This window comes from Sminthopsis crassicaudata, chromosome 3 (assembly GCF_048593235.1).
Source record: "Sminthopsis crassicaudata isolate SCR6 chromosome 3, ASM4859323v1, whole genome shotgun sequence".
NCBI classification, from domain to species: Eukaryota; Metazoa; Chordata; class Mammalia; order Dasyuromorphia; family Dasyuridae; genus Sminthopsis; species Sminthopsis crassicaudata.
This window is the reverse complement of record NC_133619.1, coordinates 236,287,541-236,311,174: the sequence shown is the minus strand read 5'-3', so window position 1 is coordinate 236,311,174 and position 23,634 is coordinate 236,287,541.

Genomic DNA, 23,634 nt, shown 5'->3' with positions numbered 1-23,634 from the left:
TACATGCAGAATTACTCTTGAAACAGACTTTATTGAAGCAATATTTACACCAGATGATAATAGTTAGAAAACCTCAGAAATTCTCTACTTAATGTAAAACAGGACTTTGAAAAGAAAGGCTTAGAAAAGGCATAGCAAGGAAACTTTATTCGTTGTAGCATATGGAGGCAAAAAGAATAGGTGAGGATCTGGGATATCTGACATTTTCACTTAATATTGTTGGGGGTGGGGTGGCAAGAGTCACTAAACTTTTAAGGGACTTTGAGGAATTTACTTCTTCAGCCACAAAATGCTATTTCATGTCAAAAACTTTTAGTATTACTTTTGTGGGCAATATAGGTATGCAGTTATGCTATCCTGAAAATACATCATCCCATATTGAAGTCGTCATAGGGTGTGTGTCTGCAAATGATGATTAGATAATGTTTTAACATATTTTTTCATTGATAATTCATTTCCTACTAATTTCAAGTTTTTAATATATGTTAAGATTTTAAAAACACTTTCCCCAAAAAGGCATTAACAAACAAGATAAGTGTGAGGAATCTTAATGGGATACTAACAATTTCAATTTGGGATGTATTTTTTAAACATTGCATATTACCCTCACTTATGCAGTTACTACATCATCTGTAGATTATGTTAACCATCCCCCCCATTACTCATGTAATTAAATGTGAATGACTCCAGGAATTGCTTTCAAACATATACAACATTCTTGTATTCTCATTACAAACATGTTACTTTATGATGATGATATCAAATCCACTGCTGCGAAGTCATAAGCTGAATGTCATTAATTTTATTTGTATTACTTATTCCATTATCTTAGGATAAGGAACAAAGGATTAATTTTGATCACAGAGAATTTTTATAATGTGACTTAAACAAATTTGAAGTATTAAAGAAACAAAATCTCAGCATTTCTAGAATGACAACTCTCTGGGGGACAATCTCTGTCAACTCTATTTTGGGCAGATTAGAAATGGGTTTAAATTTCACATAGATACACACATAGACATCTTTTGTCAGCCTTTTGAGGCTGATAAGAAAAGGAGACACTTCCCCAAAACATAAGAGATTGTCAGTGTCAGTTGTGAAAGACTGTTTCTGTTTGACTTGATATTTTACTTTCAAACTATATCAACTAGCCAAGAACTTTCAGGGAAGTTATGACCAGAAGTGAAAGCAAGATTTTCTGGCTTGGTTTTTTTAAAAAACTGAAATGAAAAGTTCTTTGTACATGCTCAAATAAATAAATAAAAATAAATGAAAAAATAAAAATAGTAAATTATTTTAAAATATAATAAGGCATTCAGCAATCCATCTGCTACTCATCAAAAATATAAGCCCATAAGTATACCTCGCTTATGTACAGGAGTGCATTTCAAAGCAGTTGTAGAGCTGTTTTTTTGTAAAATAAATCTATAATGTCTATTGATTTACAATGTAACTCATGACCTATGTTCACACTGACAGAGTGGCAGATGCTAGTCACAGTAGGAACTGTTGTTCTCACTACAGAAATTACTTATATTTTGGCAACTACAGTGGTAGCTCCAATTTGCAAGTGGAATTATGATAGTGGTTCTTGGGGTTAGGCCACAGCAGCCCTCTTGGTGACTGTGTGTAAGGAATACAGTAGCCTCCATGACCCACTAAACAAAGAAGCCCTAAGAAAACCTAAAGCCTATGAGAGGGAAGCTGAGTAACTATCAAAATAGGCCAACAGTAACCCAAAGCCCCTTTTCCCATGATCTGTGATAGGTTTGAATATCAACTAGCCTACAATTCCCCAAGAGACTCCTGGCTTCCATTTCCCAGTGTCTTGTCCTGCTAAATCTAGATCTAAAACCTCATAAAAATCTACCACACATTATTGAGCAATGCCCCATCCACTTGGGGCTCCAACAAGGTACCCAAAACCATAGGATCCATCAGACTTATTTTCATCATTCTCTCTGACTGTAAATATCGTCTCGATAAAGCAGGTTTACTTTACAATCTTGTGAGCACCATATTTCCTTATATTGGATTGATCCAATACAAGGATATAATATATTGCCTTAATCCTTTTAGGGATACATGTAAAAGGTGTCAAGATGAAGAATTGATATTGAACTGCATATCAATCTTTAACCTTCTTCTCTTTTAATAATTCTGGTGTACAAAATATATCCATTATATTTGGTCTCTATAGCTGGAATGTTAGAGCATGAAAATTTGTACAAGTATAATTCACTGTGCTTTCTAAGAAATCATCTACCATATTCCCTTGAATCTATTAGGAAAGGTATGTGTACATATGTGTGTCTTGTATTTTAAGTATGTTTGGAACTATATTAAAGAGTTATTTTCCTTCAAAAAACATAAGTTTTATGATATTAAACTATATTAACAGACTGGTGGTTACAATACAAGCATTGTAAAAGGAAAAGCTTGTCAACTTCTTTCTGAAAATAGAAAAGTTGTCAAAGTTATACAGTTGAGAGGCAGATGTTAATTCTGGCAGAAAGTGTTTCTGGGCCATATAAAGGGTCTTTTGGTCAAAAATAACTCCTGCCTTTACACTTCACATATGTGAAGATTTGTGTGCATATTTTACCATAGCTATTAAAAAGATCAAAATAATATTTTTGTTTTGTTGTTTTTTACATTTCTATCCTCAACCAAACTCCCTAGTTTATATCTTCAATCCCCTCTCCCTCCCTCATACACACTTAAGATATATAAATTACCAGATAGTTTCCATATATTATTTGTTACCAACTAATTAATAGGTTATTATTTAACATTGAAGGAGAATCATCGGATTCACATTAAAGATTAAGTATAGCCTCTACTCTTAGGGAGTTTACCATCTATAGGAAGAGACATAAAGAAATGTGCATTTTTATTTGAAAAAAAACTGTTGGGAAAACTGGAAATTAGTATGCCAGAAATTAGATATGGACCCACACTTAACACCATATACCAAGATAAGATCAAAATGAGTCCATGATTTAGGCATAAAGAATGAGATCATAAATAGATTAGAGGAACAGAGGATAATCTACCTCTCAGACTTGTGGAGGAGGAAGGAATTTATGACTAGACAAGAACTAGAGATCATTATTGATCACAAAATAGAAGATTTTGATTACATCAAACTAAAAAGTTTCTGTACATACAATACTAATGCAAACAAGATTAGAAGGGAAGTAACAAATTGGGAAAATATTTTTATAGTTAAAGGTTCTGATAAAGGTCTCATTTCCAAAATATATAGAGAATTGATCCTAATTTATAAGAAATCAAACCATTCTCCAATTGATAAATAGTCAAAGGATATGAACAGACAATTCTCAGATAATGAAATTGAAACTATATTCATTCATATGAGTGTTCCAAATCACTATTGATCAGAGAAATGCAAATTAAGACCACTCTGAGATACCACTACACACCTGTCAGATTGGCTAAGATGACAGGAACAAATAATGATGAATGTTGGAGGGGATGTGGGGAAACTGGGACACTAATACATTGCTGGTGGAGTTGCAAAAGAATCCAGCCATTCTGAAGAGCAATCTGGAACTATGCCCAAAAAGTTATCAAACTGTGCATACCCTTTGATCCAGCAGTGCTACTACTGGGCTTATATCCCAAAGAAATACTAAAGAGGGAAAAGGGACCTGTGTGTGCCAAAATATTTGTAGCAGCTCTTTTCATAGTGGCTAGAAACTGGAAGATGAATGGATGTCCATCAATTGGAGAATGGTTGGGTAAATTATGGTATATGAAGGCTATGGAATATCATTGCTCTGTAAGAAATGACCAGCAAGATGAATTCAGAAAGTCTTGGAGAGACTTGCATAAACTGATGCTGAGTGAAATGAGCAGAACCAGAAGATCGCTGTACACTTCAACAACAATGCTGTATGAAGATGTATTATGATGGAAGTGGAAATCTTCAACATAAAGAAGATCCAACTCACTTCCAGTTGATCAATGATGGACAGAAACAACTACACCCAGAGAAGGAACACTGGGAATTGAATATAAAATATTAGCACTACTGTCTATCTATCCAGGTTACTTATACCTTCGGAATCTAATACTTAACGTGCAACAAGAAAATTGGATTTACACACATATATTATATCTAGGTTATACTGTAACACATGTAAAATGTATGGGATTGCCTGTCATCTAGGGGAGGGAGTAGAGGGAGGGAGGGGAAAATCTGGAAAAATGAATACAAGGGATAATGTTATAAAAAATTATTCATGCATATATACTGTCAAAAAATGTATAATTATAAAATTAATTTTTAAAAAATGTGCATTTGACATAAGGGTTAAAACCTCAGGATAAACTGCTCATTAAACTATTTTGAGCTTGTGGGACCCTTTTCAAAGCAAAATGATTGTTTTCTAATTATATTTGTGTCATTTCTGATGATTCCCTTAAAATCAATTTTACAAGTTTTCTGAGCAATGCTTTTGTCTCTCAAAAACAAAAGTAACCCATAGAAAACCAAAGATTGTTTTTTCTTTTCTTATCTGATCTTTCCCCTCTGTGGTTTCAACTAAATACCAAATGGAACACTGTTTTGAAAACTGGTCAGAAAGAATTATACTTGATAAAGTAGCAAGGGAACTAAAGTCCCAGTTAGGATATAAAAATAACTATTCTCTTTTTACATCTCTTTATCTGTCTCAATGAGACTGTCTTTCTCTGTCTCCATGGCTTTGTCTTTCTCTCCATCTCTCTTATTCTGTCTCTCTGTCTCCATCTCTGTCTCTCTTTCTGTGTCTGTCTCTGCTATCTCTCTGTCTCTGTCATCTCTCTGTGTCTCTCCCTCTCTCTGTCTCTGTCTCTGTTTTTGTCTGTCTCTAGTAGAAGAAAATGTCTAAAAAACACTTTCTTGAAAAAAAACTTGCCCTCAAGATTAGGAACATTTTAATATCAGAATGTAATGGGGATTCTTGGTGAAAGTCAGTCAGTAAACAAACATTTATTAAGTGCTTATTATGTGTCAGGCATTATAGTAAATTCTGGGGATATAAAGAAAGGCAAAAATGCAATTGTTGCTCTTCAGGAGTTTACAGTATAATGGGGAAAAATGTGCAAACAGCTATCTATAAAACACTACATAAAGTAACAAAATAGAGACGATTAACAGAGAAAAAGCAGTAGAATTGAGGTACTACTATTCTACTAGCTTCCTTTTTGGGGAACCAGTTCTCAATTTGAAATGATTCCTTTCTAAAGTACTGGTTTAGGTTGCCCTGATGCAAATATAGACTGGCAAAGGGAAGAACAACTGTGGTTAGAGTGTAAGGATGATCTTGGCCAGGGGTTGGATTTTTTATTAGGAAAGGGATAAATGGCTAACAGAGCTTTAAAATGAGTATAGTTAAAGTGGAACTGAACAGAGGGGACAGTGTCTTGGCTGCCAAAATGTTAGAAGTATTTCCTTGTGGAAGGAAGCTGTATTTCTAGCTCCTTCAAAGCATTATACTGTTCACCTGGTTGAAATCATAAGACCCTGGATTACTTCCCATCATCACAATCACCACTGAGAAAGTTGCTCAGGGAAATTCTGATAATACCCATTGGAAAAATTAATCCTGACAGAGGGGGGTTTTTTGTAAATTTGAGGGAAGGATTGGAAATAAAAAATGAGGGTTTATGAAGTTCTTGATTTTTGAGCCAAGGAAAATCAAAGAATTAAGTGTACAAATGAAAAAACAAAGCCCCCAAATATTTGCTTCTATAGAAATTTAATTATTTCTACTCCTATTAGGAGGCTCTTATAATGGGACAATATTGCAAAGCTTGTGCTGCTATGAAGACTAGAAATCATTTGGGAATTCAACCATCTCAAGAGGAAAACACTGAAAGTGCCCCTTTATCAATAGTTGTATAATTGATATGAGTAACTCAGTTGAAGTTCAGTAGACTTTTTTGATGACAGGTAATAATTTTCCTTTGTCATATTGCTAATGTCTAGCTCTATGTAGCATATAATAAATGCTTGAAGAGTTTCACTGAATAAAAATGTGTTTAAATTTCTCTTATTTATAAGGCCCTCTTTAATATTGGAAAATACTTCTTCCACTACTATTTTTATATAATTTTCCATATGATTTTGGCCCCAATGTCTTAGGCATTATGTAAGTTCTGTGTGAATAGCTAAATGACTCCTTTTGTTAATCAGTCTGTCCCATTCAACTTCTGTAGCTTTTTAGTAAGTCACAAGAACCCCATCCATTCAAATGTTCTATATTTCAGCTGAAAATCTTGGCTTAGTCTCAAGAAGACCCTGAGGAATCCTGCTTCACTTATGGAATGGGTGATCCTGGGTGAGTCATGTAACCTTTTTTAACCTGTTTCTTCAGTTATAAAATTGTTATAATAATGAGTCAACTCTCCAAGTTTATTATGAAGATAAAATTAAACAGTATATATAATGAGTTTTGCAAACTACAGAGGGCTATGTAAATGTTGCCTATCAATATCATCATTAGCCTTTATCTTCTTTATCATCTTTCCTTTTATGATCTTTATGCTTTGACTCATATAATTTTCATATTTGGAATAAATTGGTACCCACTACTTCTCCAAAATGTCTGCCTATTGAAATCTTTTCCTTCCTTCAGAACTCAAAGTGGCACATTCTTTTTGAATCCTTCCCTAATTGTGTCCTATTCAACCCTTCCCAAGAAAAAAAAAACCCTATTTCTCCCCCCCCAACTTCTTTTTTTTTTTTTACTACAATTTAGTTTATCATGCTCTGCCTAGTATAGGAATTACATGTATCTATAGATGATAGATAGATATTGTGTATATTGCTTTAGCTCAAGGCTCGTGTCATCAATTAGGCACTGACCAACTATTTAACAACTACAGTCTTTTGCCAAAAGGCTAAAAACTTTAGTAAAACTCTCATTGTAAAATTCTATTTTTCCTATATCCAATTATAGGTTATATCTTGTGGATGGGCCTTATGTCAACTGGTGACCTCTCCTAAGCACCAGACTGCCAGATGGATTACAACAGATGAGTATAGGCTCTACCAAATGATGATTATGCCTAGTGGCTTTGAAATAAAATCTAGCTGACTTGAACTGGCACAAGAACCTATAGGAATCATAAGTCTGGCAGTAGAGACTTTGCTTAGCCTATTTCTTCTAAATTTACTTAATGTTCCTTTTCATCTTATCCTGATAAAAAAAATTCCTCTTTTTGACTGAAAACATACTTCATATGACAGCATAGAGAAGAATAGGAGACACTATATAAAAGAAAGGTCTTTGCTTTTTTTCAAGTTTGTTCAACAGATATAATTGTTTAGACTCTCTGACTCAGGATTGTACTACCTTCTAAATATGGGGACTTTCTTTTGTTTGGTAGTTTGCATAGAGATGCCAAAGGAATTGTAATGGGATCAGACTAGAGGAACATGTTGAAGTGATAATTTTGCTTCTTTTTTTAATAATTTTTTTTTGTAAAAAGGATGGGTTTAAACTAAAAAAAACTAATTAAAAGTCAAATTATATATGTAATTTATATCATCTATATCATATTATATATAATATAACACACACATATATATATATCATATAATGATGCCATATATAATAAGCATATACATACCCTATACCATATATGCATGCATATATGTTTTGATCATCCAAAGCTGGAATTAGTAACCAAAGTTTCAAAATGTCTCATAATAGAGAAGGAGAGGGCAATTTACATTTTTTGTTGTTGTTGTTGTTTTTCAATCATTTTGGTCATATCTGAATCTTCTTGATTTGTTTTGGGATTTTCTAGGCAAAGGTATTGACTGAAGTAGTTTCCTATTTCCTTTTCCAATTCAATTTGCAGATGAGGAGATAAGCAGATTTTTATATAAACAAAATTAAATGACTTAACCAGGGTCACAGAGTTAGTAAATGTCTGAGGCATTTACTGAGGAAGATGAATATTCCTCTCATTTTTTCCTCATTTTTTTCTTCTACCTTTCTTACTTTTATTTTAAAATCCTTTATCTATACTTCCAAGAAGATCTCTTTGGGATTGAAATCAATTTATATCGCCCCTTAAAATTTCTCATGTGAGCATTTTGTCCTCTTCTGAGTTGGTGCTTAGATCTTTCCTGTCACCATATTAGCTTTCTATGATTAAAGTTCTTTTCTCTTCCTTCCTTCCTTCCTTCCTTCCTTCCTTCCTTCCTTCCTTCCTTCCTTCCTTCCTTCCTTCCTTCCTTCCTTCCTTCCTTCCTTCCTTCCTTCCTTCCTTCCTTCCTTCCTTCCTTCCTTCCTTCCTTCCTTCCTTCCTTCCTTCCTTCCTTCCTTCCCTTTTTCATATTTTATGACATTTAAGGTTGAGCTTTGCACTTGGGGTACAGGAGACATTTTAAGCTTCTTGTGCTGCTATGAGTCTTGACTTTAAGCACAGAACTCCCTTGTGTTTGGTGTCGTGCTCTCTCCAAACAACAGTCTGGTTTCCCAAGCTGGCATTTTGTTTTCTTAGCTGAGATTGGACACTGCTCCATTTATCTGCTCTACTATTGAGCCAGGACCAAATTCTCAATCGCTGATCTGCTGTAATTAAGACCCTCTCACTGACTTTCCCAGAGGGTTCTATTCAGAGGGTTGATTTTATATGGATTTTGAGGGAAACTGGGAAAGCTCTAGTATCCTGGCTGCACTCTGCCATGTTGGCTCTGTCCCCAGAAGATGTGTATTCCTAGTTCCAGGTCCAGCAATCCAACCACTAAGTGACCTATATTTATCTAGGAAAGTCTAGAAATTTACTTTCCCAAAAGAAAAGAGCTAGATGTCTTTGACATCTTTTTTAAATATTTCAATTGCCCTATCTCACTATGGCCTCACTGATCAGAAATTTCTAGATATTCTAAAGTATTTTTAAAATCCCCATTTAATTTAGCTCTTTATCAAACAGCGTTTTGTATTTGATTCCATTATTCAAATTTTTTTCATGTATATTAGCCCAATTTCTTCATTTATTCATCCCTTTGAGGAGTAACCATGCTATTTTTCATAAGCTAGAAAGGTCCTCCAAAGACATATATTAGTTGACAATTGCCTTATAGTCATTCACTAAAGCAATTAGCTTGGAAAAGTTAAATGTTTAAATTTTAAAATTGCTTAATTTGGAAAACAAAAGTACTCTGTGAAACACATAGGATTATTCTTTAACTGACTTTCTGTATGTGCTTCTGGTACACAATATAGTGCATGAATTGGTTAATGTTATGCCACAAATTATTAGCATATTGATATTTGATTCATGTTCCCTACTGGAACAGAAAGAAATAGCATATTTAAAGTAATTTTCCAATATATAAAGAAAAGTAGGAATTATGGGTCCTAGAAAGCTCCTGATGGTTGGTGAAATGCAGATATTCCTTTCTCTTCTCTGTAGGGTTTCTGTCTATAGGAAAAGGGTGTTTTGTTTCTCAAAGGGTGTTAGCTTGGAAGCCATAAGATCTAGTTTTTAAAAAAATAGTTTTTCTTTTCAAATTATATGCAAAAATAGTTTTCAGCATCCACTCTTGCAAAATCTTATGTTTCAGTTTTTCCCCACCTTTCCCCTACCCAATCCCCTAGGCAGTAAGCAATCCAATATATGTTAAACATGAGCAATTCTTCTATAGGTGTTTCCTTAATTATCATGCTGCATGAGAAAAATCAGATCAAAAAGAAAAAAAAGTGAGAAAGAAAGCAAAAAAACCCCAAGAAAATAACAAAAAAAGGTGAAAATACTATGTCATGATCCACACTCAGTGCCCACAGTCCTCTTTCTGGATACAAATGACTCTCTCCATGACAAATCCATTGGAATTGTCTTGCATCATCTCATTGTTGAAAAGAGACAAGTCTGGTAGAGCCAAGATGATGGAGTAAAGTCAGGAAGGTGCTTGAGCTCTCCTGTTTCCCATGAAAACCACAGGAAACCAAGTCTTTCAACAGAGTCTTGTGAAATAAAATCACTCTCCAACTCCAGATAGACCGAAAAAACTTCAAGAAAGGTCAGTATCACTGGGGTGAAAAGGGTGTTTAGCCCTGGTCAGATAGACTCTGAGAAAGCAATTGAGAGGGTTTTAGTGAAGGCAAATAAGCAACTAAGATCGTCAGTCCTGGCTCAATAGAGGAGGAAATCTGTGGGACATCCCCTAGTACCAGCTCAGAAGGCAAACTCCGTGAAACCAGGCTGTTTCCTGGAAAGACCAGCCAAGCTACCCCTAACAAACACAAGGGATCTCTGTGCTAGAAGCCAAGGCTCAGAGCTGCACAGGAAGCTTGGGACAGTGCCACTTTATCCTAGAAGCAGAGTTCCACATTAAAAATAAAACATTAAAAAAAAAAAAAAAGAAAGAAAAAAAGAAAGAAAGAAAGAAAGAAAGAAAGAAAGAAAGAAAGAAAGAAAGAAAGAAAGAAAGAAAGAAAGAAAGAAAGAAAGAAAGAAAGAAAGAAAGAAAGAAAGAAAGAAAGAAAGAAAATGCAAAAAGAAAAGAAAATGAGCAAGAAATAGAAAAGAACTTTGAATGTAGAAAGCTATTATGGTGACAGGGCAGACCAAAACACAAATTCAGAGGGGAATAGAATGTCCACAGAAGAAATCTCAAAGAAGGAGATAAATTGTTATCAAGCCAAAGAGGCTTCTTGGAAATGCTCATTTCCTAAAAGGAAATTATTATTGTTATTATTTGACTTCAAAAGGCAAATAAGAGAGGTAAAAGAAAAATGAGAAAAAAAATGAGAGTTAAACATGAAAGAATTAACAGTTTAGAAAAGGAAGGGGGAAAATTGTCAGAAGAATATGACTACTTTAATAGTCGAATAAACAAAATGGAAGAAGATAAAAAAGCTAACTGAAGAAAATCATACATTAAAAAATAGAATAGAGCAAATGGAAGTTAATGACTTTGGAAATTAGCAAGAATCAGTTAAACAAACTAAAAAATATGGAAGAAAATGTGAAATACCTTATTAGAAAAAACAAAAAACAAAAAACAAAAACAGTGGACCAGGATAATAAATCCAAAAGAGATAATTTGAAATTTATTGGCCCACTTAAAGGCCAGACAAAAAAAAAAAAAGAGTTTGGATAGCATTCTACAAGAGGTCATTCAGGAAAACTACTCCAATATTCCAGAAACAAAGGGGAAAATATTATTTGAAAGAATCCATGGATAAGCTCTGGAAAGGAATCTCATAAGGAAAACTTTAAGGAACATTGTTGTGAAACTCCAAAATTATAATCTCAAGGAAACAATACTGCAAGCTGCCAGAAAAGACAAACAATTGAAATGTCAAGGAATAGCAATTAGAATTACCCAAAATCTAGTAGCTTCTATAAAAATAGATCAGAGGGCCTACAATACCATATTCTAGGAAGGCAGAGGGTTACAGCCAAGAATTAACTACCCAGGGACACTCAGCATCATCTTTCAGGGGAGAAGATGGAGCTTCAATGAAGTAAGAGACTTTCAGTTATTTCTACTGAAAAAACTAGAACTAAACAGAAAATATAATCTACAAACATAGGATGCAAGAGAGCTGTAAAAAGGTAAACAGGGGAAATATGTATATTTAAAGAGTAAACTGTTTAAATCCTAAATAGAAAAAATTATTTCCTGTGAACTATATCTATCATTGGGGCAGACAAAGGTGGATCACATGGATTGAAGGTGTGGCTATAAACAATCTCTGATATGATGACATCAAAATAAAAAGACATTAAGGAGTGGGAAACAGGTCAGTATTGGAAAAAAGAGGAAAGGGGAATTATAATGGGACAATTAGTTCACATAAAGAGGTGCAAAATATCGATTACATTTGAGGGAATAATGGAGGAGAATGAGCATTGTCTGAAGCTTGATCGCATTAGTTTTGGCTTTGAGGGAATAATTTAATCAATCAGTGGGGCATATAAATTTATCTAATCCAATAAAGAAGTAGGAGGAGAAAAAAGAAAAGAAAAAGTAGGAAAAGGATATAAGGGAAAGCAGAAACACTAGGAAAAGGTAAGAAAATGGAAGGGGAAGAGTTGATAGAAGACAAGATAGTGGGTGGACTGGGTTAAAAAAAAACATTTGTAAGAATAGGGATGATGGATGACAGGAAATAATGTAATGCTTGGGGTGGGTTTAAAAAAACACAGGACTAAGGATGAAATAAGGTAGTGCTTTGAGTGGGTAAAAAAAAAAAACACACAGGACTAAGGATAGAGTGACAAGAGAGAATAAAAGTATATAGAAGGAAGAAAAAAGGTTTAAGGGAAATACTGAGCTGGTCATCAGAATTGTGAATGCGAATGGGATGATCTCTCCCATAAAATGGAAGCAAATGGCAAAGTGGGTTAAAAATGAAATCCTACAATTTGTTGCTTGACAGAGAGATACATATACAGAGCAAAGGTAAAAACTGGAACAGAATTTATTATGCTTCAGTTAAGGTTTAAAAAAAAAAGGTAGCAATTCTGATCTCAGATAAACTAAAAGTAAAAATATATTTTATTAAAAGCAATAAGGAGGGAAAGCACATCTTGATAAAGGGTCCTATAGTTAATGAAATAATAACAATACTAAATGTGTATGCACCAAGTGAGAGAGCAGGCAAATTCCTAGAGAAGAATTGAAGTAAGTAACAGGAAGACAACAAAACTATTCTACTGAAGAACCTCAACCTTCCCCTCTCAGAATTAGACAAATTACAAAGAAACAAGAAAGAAACTAGGGAGGTTAATAGAATCCTATAAAACCAAAAAATGATAAACCTCTGGAGAAAATTGAATAGGAACAGAAAGGAATACACCATTTTCTCAGCAGTACATAGCACCTACACAAAAATTGACAAAAAACTAAAAAAATGTTTTAGGAGATAATAAATGCTTTCTTTTCATACCACAATGCAATAAAAGTATATTCAATAAAGGGCCAAGGAAAGATAGAATTAAAAAAAAATTGAAATTAAATAATTCTAAAAATGAGTGGGTCAAACAGTAAACCACAGAAACAACCTATAATTTCATCCAAAAAAATCACAATAATGAGACATGTCAAAATCTATGGGTTGCAGCCAAAGCAATTATCATGAGAAATATTATATCTCTATATAGCTACATAAATAAAATAGAGAAATAGGAGATTGTTATGGGCCAGAACTCTGGAGAAGTTTACTTGAAACAAGGATTTTTACAACAAGGTGGATTTGATAAGACAATAGTTATCCAGTTTAGCATGGTGAATAATAGTTCTCTAGTTCAGTATGATTGAATTAATCTTACAACAAATAATGGTTCCCTAGTGATATAATGATTGGCTTATACTCAGTATGATGAATGGATTTAATTGTAAAAGAGTATTTAAGAAATCAGAGTGAGACCTGGAGAGGGGATCAAAGAGACTCAGAAATGACAGAGGACTGGAGGTTTGAGTTCAAACTCCTTGGACTCAGAGAGACATTGCAGACCAAGGCCTGTCTGAAGGGCCTACAAAAAGCAAGCCCAGGCCCCAGGAAAGGAGGCAGACTGTGAAGGAGGAGGAGACAATTAAGACTTTTGGACTTTATCACCTGGCTATTCTCATGGTGATTATTCTGCTGACAGGAAGGCTGATCTCAAGACCTCCAGAAAGCTAACCAGAACATCACAGGAGATCAATGAATTAGCATGCAACTAAAAAACTAGAAAAAGAATAAAAAACAAAACAAAACAAAACAAAACAATTAAATACCAAATAGAAATCTTGAAACTCAGATTAGTAAAATAGAAACTAAGAAAACTCTTGAAACTAATACACAAAACTAAGAGTTGGTTTTATGAAAAAACTAACAAAAGATAAACCTTTGGTTAATTTGTTCAGAAAAAAAGAAAGAAAAAAAAAATCACCAGCATCAAAAACGAAACTTGCCACCAATGAAAAATAAATTAAAGCAATAATTAGGAGCTATTTTGCTCAACTCTATGACAGCAAGTCTGACAATCTCACTGAAATGGATATTTACATAAATATAAATTGCCCAAGTTAACAGAAGAGGAAATAAAATGCTTAAATAGTTCCATTTTAGAAAAAGAAATTGAACAAATCATTAATAAAATACCTATGGAAAAAATCTCCAGGACCATATTTGTTCACAAGTGAATTTTAACAAACATTTAAAGAACATTTGATTCCAAAACTATGTGAACTATTTGGAAAAATAGGAAAAGAAGGATATTGATATAAAATTGATGCAAAGTGATGACAGCAACTTATTATCAGGATCATACATTATGATCAAGTGGGATTTATACCAGGAATGTAGGACTGGTTCAATATCAGGAAAACTATTCATAATCAACCGTATCAATAACAAAACTAACAGAAATCTCATGATAATCTCAATAGATGCAGAAAAAGCTTTTGACAAAATATATCACCCATTACTACTAAAAACACTAGAGAGGGAGTAACTAGGTGGCACAGTGGATAGAGCACAAGCACTGAAGTCAGGAAGACCTGAGTTTAAATCTGATCTCAGACACTTAACACTTCCTACCTGTGTGACCCTGGGCAAGTCATTTAAGTCCAATTCCCTCACCCCCCCCCAAAAAAAAAAAAAAATATATATATATATATATAATATATATAAGATCAAAATGGATATATTATTTGGGTATGAAGGAGAACACCATAAACAAACTAGGAGAACAAGGCATAATTTACCTATCAGATCTTTGGAAAAGGGAGGAATTTATGACTAAAGAACATTATGAAAGCCTAAAGAGATAACTTTGATTAACTTAATTAAAAAGGTTTTACAAAACAAAACTAACAGAAATAAAATTAAAAGTGAAGTACAAAGCTGGGAAAAAATCTTAACAGCCAGTATTTCTGATAAAGTTCTCATTTATAAACTATATCAAGAACTGTGTCAAATTTACAAGAATTCTACTCATTCTCCAATTGATAGTCAAAGGATATGAACAAACAATTTTCAGAAGACCAACTTAAAGTCATTTATAATTATATGGGAAAAAAATGCTCTAAATCACTATTGATTAAGGAAATACAAATTCAAAAACTCTGAGGTACTTCATACCTCTTAAATTGACTAAAATGACAGAAAAAGATAATGTTAGAGGGTATGTAGGAGAACTGTGACACTAAGGCATTGTTGGAGCTGTGAGATGATCCAACTGGTCTGGAGATCAATCTGGAACTATACCCAAAAGTCTATAATGCAATACTATTACTATGTCTGTAACCAAAGAAAATCATAAAGGAGGGGAACGGACCAATATGTTCAAAAATGTTTTAGCAGCTCTTTTCGTGGTAGCAAAGAATTGGAAAAAGAGTGGAGACCCATCAATTGGGGAACGGCTAAACAAGTTGTAGTATATGAAGGTAATGGAATATTTTATTCTTTAAAAAGATGAGTAAGCTAACTAGAAAGGCCTGGAAAGATTTATACAAACTGATGGTGAGTGAAACAAAAAAACAACAACCCAGGAATACATGGTACACTATAAAAGCAAGAATGTGTAATGATTAACTATGAAGGCTTTGTTCTTCTCAATAGTTCATTGATCCAATATAATCCCAGTAGACTTTGGACAGAAAATGCCATCTGCATCCAGAAGAAGAATTTAGGAGACTGACTGTAAATCAACACTTGCTATGTTCACTTCTTTTTTTCTCTGTTTTTTATGTCTCCCATGTTGTTGTTTTTTTCCTTTTGCTCTGATTTTTCTTTTCCAATATGATTCATAATTAATGTGTATTAAAAAAATAAATAAACTTACTACAATAAAAAAGTGGGAGCTTCAATTCTCAGCCAGAACCCTTCCACTCTCTGTAAGGGTAATTACCCTGTGAATCTTTTTTTAGGACTTTCTAAGTAAAAGTTCCTTTTAAAGCCCTTTTTTTTTTCTGGGAATTCTTCCAGTGAGAATTTTCCTTGAAGTCCTTTCAGTTTATAGAGATAAGATGAAAGACCAACCCTATTGCAAGTTGCTGGAAAAAATTTTCTAGGAAGACTTGAGAGAAGCAGGTTGTCTATATGATTTCCCTCTTCCAGCTTGGTTCTGTAGAGATCTCAGGAATTTTCTTTTTGGGTGAGATTCAGGACCCTCTCTTTTGAGCTCTTCTTTCCCAAAAGAAAAGATCTCTTACTTGGTATTGTCTGGCATATAATCTCTTATGTATACCTTCTTTGATTTCTGTTTTTCTATGCTTTGATAAATGAGTATCTTTACTATTTTCTACAAAAAAAGAGCCAACTCCATCACAGATGATTATCACATAATCTCATTGTTGCTATGTACAATGTTCTCTTGGTTCTACTCACTTCACTTTGCATCAGTTTATGTAAATCTCTTTTTGGTAATCATCCTGCTGAAGATATAGATTCCAAATATTTCATCTGACATTAATTTAACCTATAATCTTCCTTAATTTATTTGTTTTCTCTGGGAGTCAGTTTCCTTAGCTTTAGAATTCAGCTATTTCACTAGCTCTTATTATGATTCCTGTCTTTCTAAAATTTCATAGCTTCTTTGTAATGTTGGGAGCCATCTATGTTATGGGATAGCCATCTCATTATAAAAGGAAATTCCATTGGCCATATTTCTCCTGAGGCTCTCTGTTTAACATTTTATACTTTCTCTTATCCATATTATTCTATAATATAGGTTACTTGGGGCAATCATCACTTCTATCAATGAAAATTTGCCTTGAAAGTTATACATTATTGCCTACAATATATTTAAGAGATATTTTTAAAAGGCTTCCCTCAAATTATCTACTCCACCTCTCTTTTTTTCTACCCCTGAAATTCTATATGAATTAGGCTCTTCTGATAAAATATAACTACCTATGAGGAAGAGAACATAATAAAAATATCAGTCATTAATTCTTAAATGTAAATGAACTAGGTAAGTTAACAAGTAGTACTTTGGAAGGATGGGGTATTGGACAGGCCAGTTTTGATAAGAGAAAATAATAAAGAAAACAAAAATGTTAGACAATATTGAGAAAGACAGACCTAGACTACAAAGTCAGCAATACAAGTAGGCAGAGTTTGGAAGAGGTCAGCAGATAATGGATACTATATAACTTTCTTACTGCTTACACTTTCCATATGTATCCACTGCTTTTTGAATGAGCTTCACCCTTAGTGATTCAGAAACTGTGACATTCTATTACTAATAGTCTGCCTAATACTCCTCTTAAACAATTCAAATATATCTTAAGAAAGAAACTTGAAATGGGAAGACAAACTTCCAGTACCTCCCCATTTTTTCATAGAATCAACTATGCTCACAAATATAGCATGCCGGTATAGATCTAGCTTAAGGAAACAATGAGATGACATGGTTTTTAAAATTCCAAGGTTCTGCCCCCTAATGAAAATGTCCCTTGAAATTCCATCATACAGAGAAAAAAAAAAAAAAAAACAAAAACACCTTGTAGCATTCTGCTATGTACAAATATACACCATCTGTTTCCTTGCTTGTTAAGGTTTAAGGTTTAAAAAGTCAGCTCCATTTTAATCCTCCAATCAATTGTTCCCCACCACCAGCCTCCTTTGGGGGAACTCTTCTTCCAAGTCTTTGGCTAAAATAGGAGAGTATTCATGGATGGTTTTGCTTACACTTTGTTTCTAATCAATTTCATTTCCTGCTTCTTTCTGGCTTGAAGTTAAAAAGCCAGAGCTCTATGTAAAGGAAGAATTTTAAATTATGGGTTTTTTTTTGTTTGTCTGTTTTTGTTTTTTAATACTTGGTGCTTGTCTCATTTTGCAGGAAATTTTGCATTTCTTTTCTGTTTAGGGTAAGTAACTAATTTATACTTCAAGAAAAGTGAATAATTTTTGATCTTCTAATGAAAGAATGAGTAAGTCGAACTTCCTCATTATAAAGGTTATTAACAATTGTTACCAACTTTCTGTGTGACCTTCAAGAATTTATTTTACCACCTCATCTGTTATAGGATAATATCTGGTTAATGTTTTGGCAGTGTGCAGGCTCTCCTTCCTTTTATCCTATCCCATATTTTGCTTAGATAAGCAGAACTAAGAAGCTATAGTGCTAGAGAAAAAGAAAACTTTCTCCTTAAGGACATATTTAAGTTATTTACTATGTAACTCAGAGGAATATATATATGTGTGTGTGTGTGTGTGTCTGTGTGTGTGTGTATATATATATATATATATATATATATATATATATATATATATATATATATATATATATATATATATATATATATATATATATATATATTATATATATATATATATTATATATACATATATATATATATATATATACATATATATATATATATATAAAATTATATTTAGATTTTTATTCTGGGAGGAGGGAGAAGGGAGGCAGGGAGTGTTGTATCTTTTGGTCACTAAAATTTGATTTGACTTAATTGATGGAGAATGTTGCAACAGGAGACTCCTTCCTGGAGGGAGACATGTTGCCCTATACTAAATAACAATTCAAACCAGGACCTCACAGGATATGCCACAAAACCATATAATCTCCTTTGACATCTCAGCCCAGCTTTCATTTGGTAGTTGGAAAGGAGGGGAAATAAGATAAACTTTGAAGTTCATTTATTGGAAAACTGGACATTTTGGAGCAAGATAAAATCTAGATGGTCACAAATTAACTTACTTCTTTCTGATCTAGTTATTGTACTTAAGCCAATCTCATGAACTTGACCTTGAAAGCTACTGTTATAAAAATTTATGATAAAACCACTCTAATCACTTTTTAGTTCTGATCCCAGCTCTCTTGTGGAGATATGACTATAATATGTTACTTGGCTTGCATTAGTATCTATTGTTATGCCACAGTCTCCTTGAACTGTTCTACCTCAGTTTCCCTGCATTAGTTTCCATGAATTATATCTCCATTGCCCTGAGTTAGAAAAACCCCACCTTTTTTCCTATCCATTAGGGCTGTACTACATACTCTAAACATTCTAAAAGATAAGACTATCTCAGGTACCTAACTGACACATCTTTACTTTTGTTTGTTCAGATATCTTGACTCTGGTCTCCTAGTTAGTAAGAATTTATAGTTTTTATCCCCATCCTGCTAGAATTGAATTTATGCTCCATCCCTGAGAATGCCTGTTCTTTGCCTCCTGCCTTTGTTTCTCTTTTTACTAGAGTCCTATTTAAAAAAAAAAAAAACAAAAACAAAAACAAACAAATAAAAAAAACCTGGGAGTCTCACATTCACCACTGGATACTTTGAAATGAGAGTCCTGTGTAGTCAATCAATTAATCTCTCTAATAAACAAAATATTTAAACTCTCTAATCTCTATCTTGCCTCAGTTTCTGTGGCATTACACTATGTATCATATACTCTCTAGATTGTTGCAGATAGTAAAAAAATTCTCAATTAGCAAGAGTGACTTTTTTTCTTTTTTTCTAAAATGGAATGTTACATTTTAATATCAAGAGGAGAATTAGATGACTATGAACCATGAAACATTATAGTTTCAGAAATACTCATGCTAAAAATCATCCAAAGAAAAAAATGAAAATATAAACAGGAAGAAATACATTACCAATAAGAAATGATAAATAAGCAAAAGCATAAAGAGTGTCATCAATGAAATTCATGAATGAAAAAAAAATTGGGTTGGTTTAAAATGGGCTACCTGGACAGCTCACATGCTCCAATTGATTTGTCCTCAGTGTCAAGAAAGACTGAATGAAATTCTCAGTACTTTGGGTAAGAATTTATAAGACAAAATGGGTTAGAGTCACATATCCTAGGGAAGCAAAGGTGTACTTCAGTGTACTTAGGAAAGGAAATTGGTCACTTTGATGAGATCACAGATCTATCTGAAATTTTAATATTGAATATTATTTGTTGATTATTAAAAAAAAAAACCTAAACATTTAATTTAGTAATGTAAACTGCAGCCCTAGAAGCTCTTCTTCAGCAAGAAATCTCTTATGCATAATTAAGATTATATAGGATTGCTTGATAGATACAATCAAGGAATGGATGGGAAGACTATGAATTAATAATTTGATTATTAATATCTAGACATAATATGGGGAGATATAAAAACAAAATAGGAGATTTTTGTCCTCTAAGGCAATTCAACATTGTTGTCCTGGAAAGTGCATTCAATAATCCTTCACTTCCTTCAAGACTCAGTTCACGTATAATTTTCTACATAAATCCTTTCCTGATCCCTCCTACTGTAACTGTCCACTCTCCCAACAATTAGATATTGAAAAGTCTTGTACTTATCTTGCATTTTTCTATATATGCATATATATATATATATATATATATATATATATATATCTTAATATACATATATCCCCTGATAGAATGTAAATTTCTTGAGACCAGTAATAGCTTCATATTTTGTTATTCTATTTCATTGACTAACACAGTACTTTAATTATAAGAAAAACACAATACATATTTGCAGATTGATAATACCAAATCCAAATGGATGATGGATTCTGGGTAGAGAAGTGTAATTCCAGAGAAACTGAGGCATGATAAGAGATTAAAGAGTATTTAATATTTTATTTAAAAGGGAGAGATTTACTGGGATGAAATGGATCCATGGTTTGTTCCCAGGGCTGAATGAGAGTATTGTCTCCAAGAATCCAGCAAACAATCTTGAGTTCTCCATGACATATATACACATGGCTCAGATACAGAGGGTAGAAAGAGGCAGGAGTGGAGTCAGAGTGCTAAGAGCGGGAATGGGACTCTGACAGGGTTGGGGGAGGCACTGGAGATGGGGATGACATAATGAGGTAATGCACTGGAGATGGGGAGATAAAACTATATCTTGTATTCTGATAGATTGGAATGGGGAGAGGCATTCTGATATTCTAAAATATAATATCTTTTATCCTTATCAAATATTCTGATCATTAAGAGGAAAGGGTGGTTTCGCAGGATTGAGCAGAACAATTAGAAACTGAGGCAGAACAATTCAGGGAAACTGAGTCAGGACAATTAGGGAAACTGAGTCAGGACAATAAAAGAGGACTGTGGCACACAGAAGTAGATTTTTTTTTATTATATATATATATATTTTTATAATATTATCCCTTGTATTCATTTTTCCAAATTACCCCCCCTCCCTCTATTCCCTCCCCCCATGACAGGCAATCCCATACATTTTACATGTGTTACAATATAGTCTAGGTACAATACATGTGTGTGAATATCATTTTCTTGTTGCACAATAAACATTAGAATCCGAAGGTACATGCAACCTGGGCAAACAGATATTAGTGCTAACAATTTACATTCACTTCCCAGTGTTTCTTCTCTGGGTGTAGCTACCTCTGTCCATCATTGATCAACTGGAAGTGAGTTGGATCTTCTTTATGTTGAAGATTTCCACTTCCATCAGAATACATCCTCATACAGTATTGTTGTTGAAGTGTACAGTGATCTTCTGGTTCTGCTCATTTCACTCAGCATCAGTTGATTTAAGTCTCTCCAGGCCTCTCTGTATTCCTCCTGCTGGTCATTTAGAAGTAGATTCTTCAGATGCTTCTATGTGTAAATAGCATTTTTCTGAGGCATAAAGTCTCAAAATGAGATCAGTTCATAGAACTGATAGAATGAAAATGTCAATTGTTAATATTTTTTAAATTACAGGGTTCAGAGAGAGCTATGGAGGCCTGAAAGAAAGGTAAAGGCTATTTGAATTGAAGTTGGTTAGTCTTAATTTTAATGAAGGAAGGTGTTATTTGTTGTAAATATGGGTTAAGAGGCAAGGATATGATAGTACTTGAGAGATTAGAAAAATATTGAAATGGTTTCACTGAGGCTAGTGTACCTATCTTCCTACAAATTCTCCACTATTCTCATATTTTGTTATTTCTGATTTGTTAGGAATGATGTGATACTTCAGGGTTATTCTGATTTAGATTTCTCTTAATTTGTGATTTATATTCTTTTATACAGTTTTTAATATTTTGAAATTCTTTTGAGAATTATCTATTCTTATACTTTGATCATTCTATGAACTTAGGTAAGGTTTTTTAAGCACTCACTATTCTAGATGATTTTCTAAGACCAATTGCCAAGCAGTTGTCAATCAGTATGGGCAGTGGCTAGTTCTTCACCAAGATATCCTTATATCAATAAACTAAAAGCACTGAAGGAATGGGGGTGGGAGTGGGAAGAAGAAAGAAGAAAAGGATAGATAGGCCCTGAAAATTTAAGTAACTTGACATGGGTCACACCATATTGTATCAGAAGTGCGACTAAATCTAGGTCTTTCTGCCTATTTAATTGACTATTAATTATTCTACTCAGGCTCTTAAAGCCTCAGGTGTGCATGAAATTAACCAACCCAAACATTAGGCAAACAAGCTATCAACAATAGTAAGTAAATCTATTTGCTTGGTATTCATTTACAATTTTACAAAGAAAATATATCTTGAACTGATAAACAGAATAGAAAAAGGTTTGAAATTTATAAGAAAACAAAACAGAAGCCCAAGAAAAAAGGGAAGGCATAAGAAAAAGTTTTATTTTACTTTTTCATGCCTTAATGTTTTTTTCTAGGGGGTGAAATCTGATGTAAAGTTACTGTTTTCTGTTCTTTTATCAAGCAAAATTATCTAACAGAAGTGGTCAAATCCAGCTATGTTTGAATGAATTGAAAATGTTAAAATATTTTTTCAGATCTCTTTCATTTTGCAAAACGTAAAACAGATTTTGCCTTGCCTTGAACTGCTTCCTTCAAGTTCTCTTAAAATTGTATACTTAAAGGGATATTTTAGACATGTGTTTCTACTAAATTTGTAGTTAACTCATCAAAATATTGTTTTATAGAAGCTCTTTGAAGTACAAGAAATAGTAAAGACCTGTATTTACAGAAATGTAAAGTTACATTTTTCTGGGTTAACAAACTTGAATACTACATTTGAATTTTGATTAGCTCTATATAGCTGAAGAAATCTGATTGTATTTTACTTTGGGCAAAATGTTTATAACTCCACTAAAATTAAATTCAGGTAAACTTTATGTTAAAACAAGAATATATTTTTGTACATTTCAATACATTTCATTATTTGAATCTCAACTTTTCTAAAACTGAACTCATCATTTTCTCCTCCAAAGTTGCCTCTATTTCTATTAATTTCATGATTCTCCAAGTAATGAAGATATGAAATATTGGACTCACCATTTACTGCCTTACTATGACATTCAGGGATTTAATAAGTCCTATAAATTTTTTTTTTCTTAGAAATCTTTCAAGCTACCTTTCTACTCCCTTTTTGCTCACCTTTTGCTCAGGCCCTTACTAATTTTGTGGACTAATACCCGTCTTAAATGGTTTCCTTCCCCTTAAATCAATAATGCAGACCACAAACCTACTAATCTTCCAAAATGATGCTTTAATTATGCTGCAAAATATCCTAGAGATCATATACTCCCTCATTTCACAAATGAATCACATTAGTTCACATATTCAATTTGTGATAATATTGATATTCAAACTTAAGCCTCCTGATTGCCAGTCCATTGCTTTCTTCATTACCTCACCAAATACTTCAGCATTACTTTTAAGTCACTTAGTGAACTGGTTACAATCTGCATTT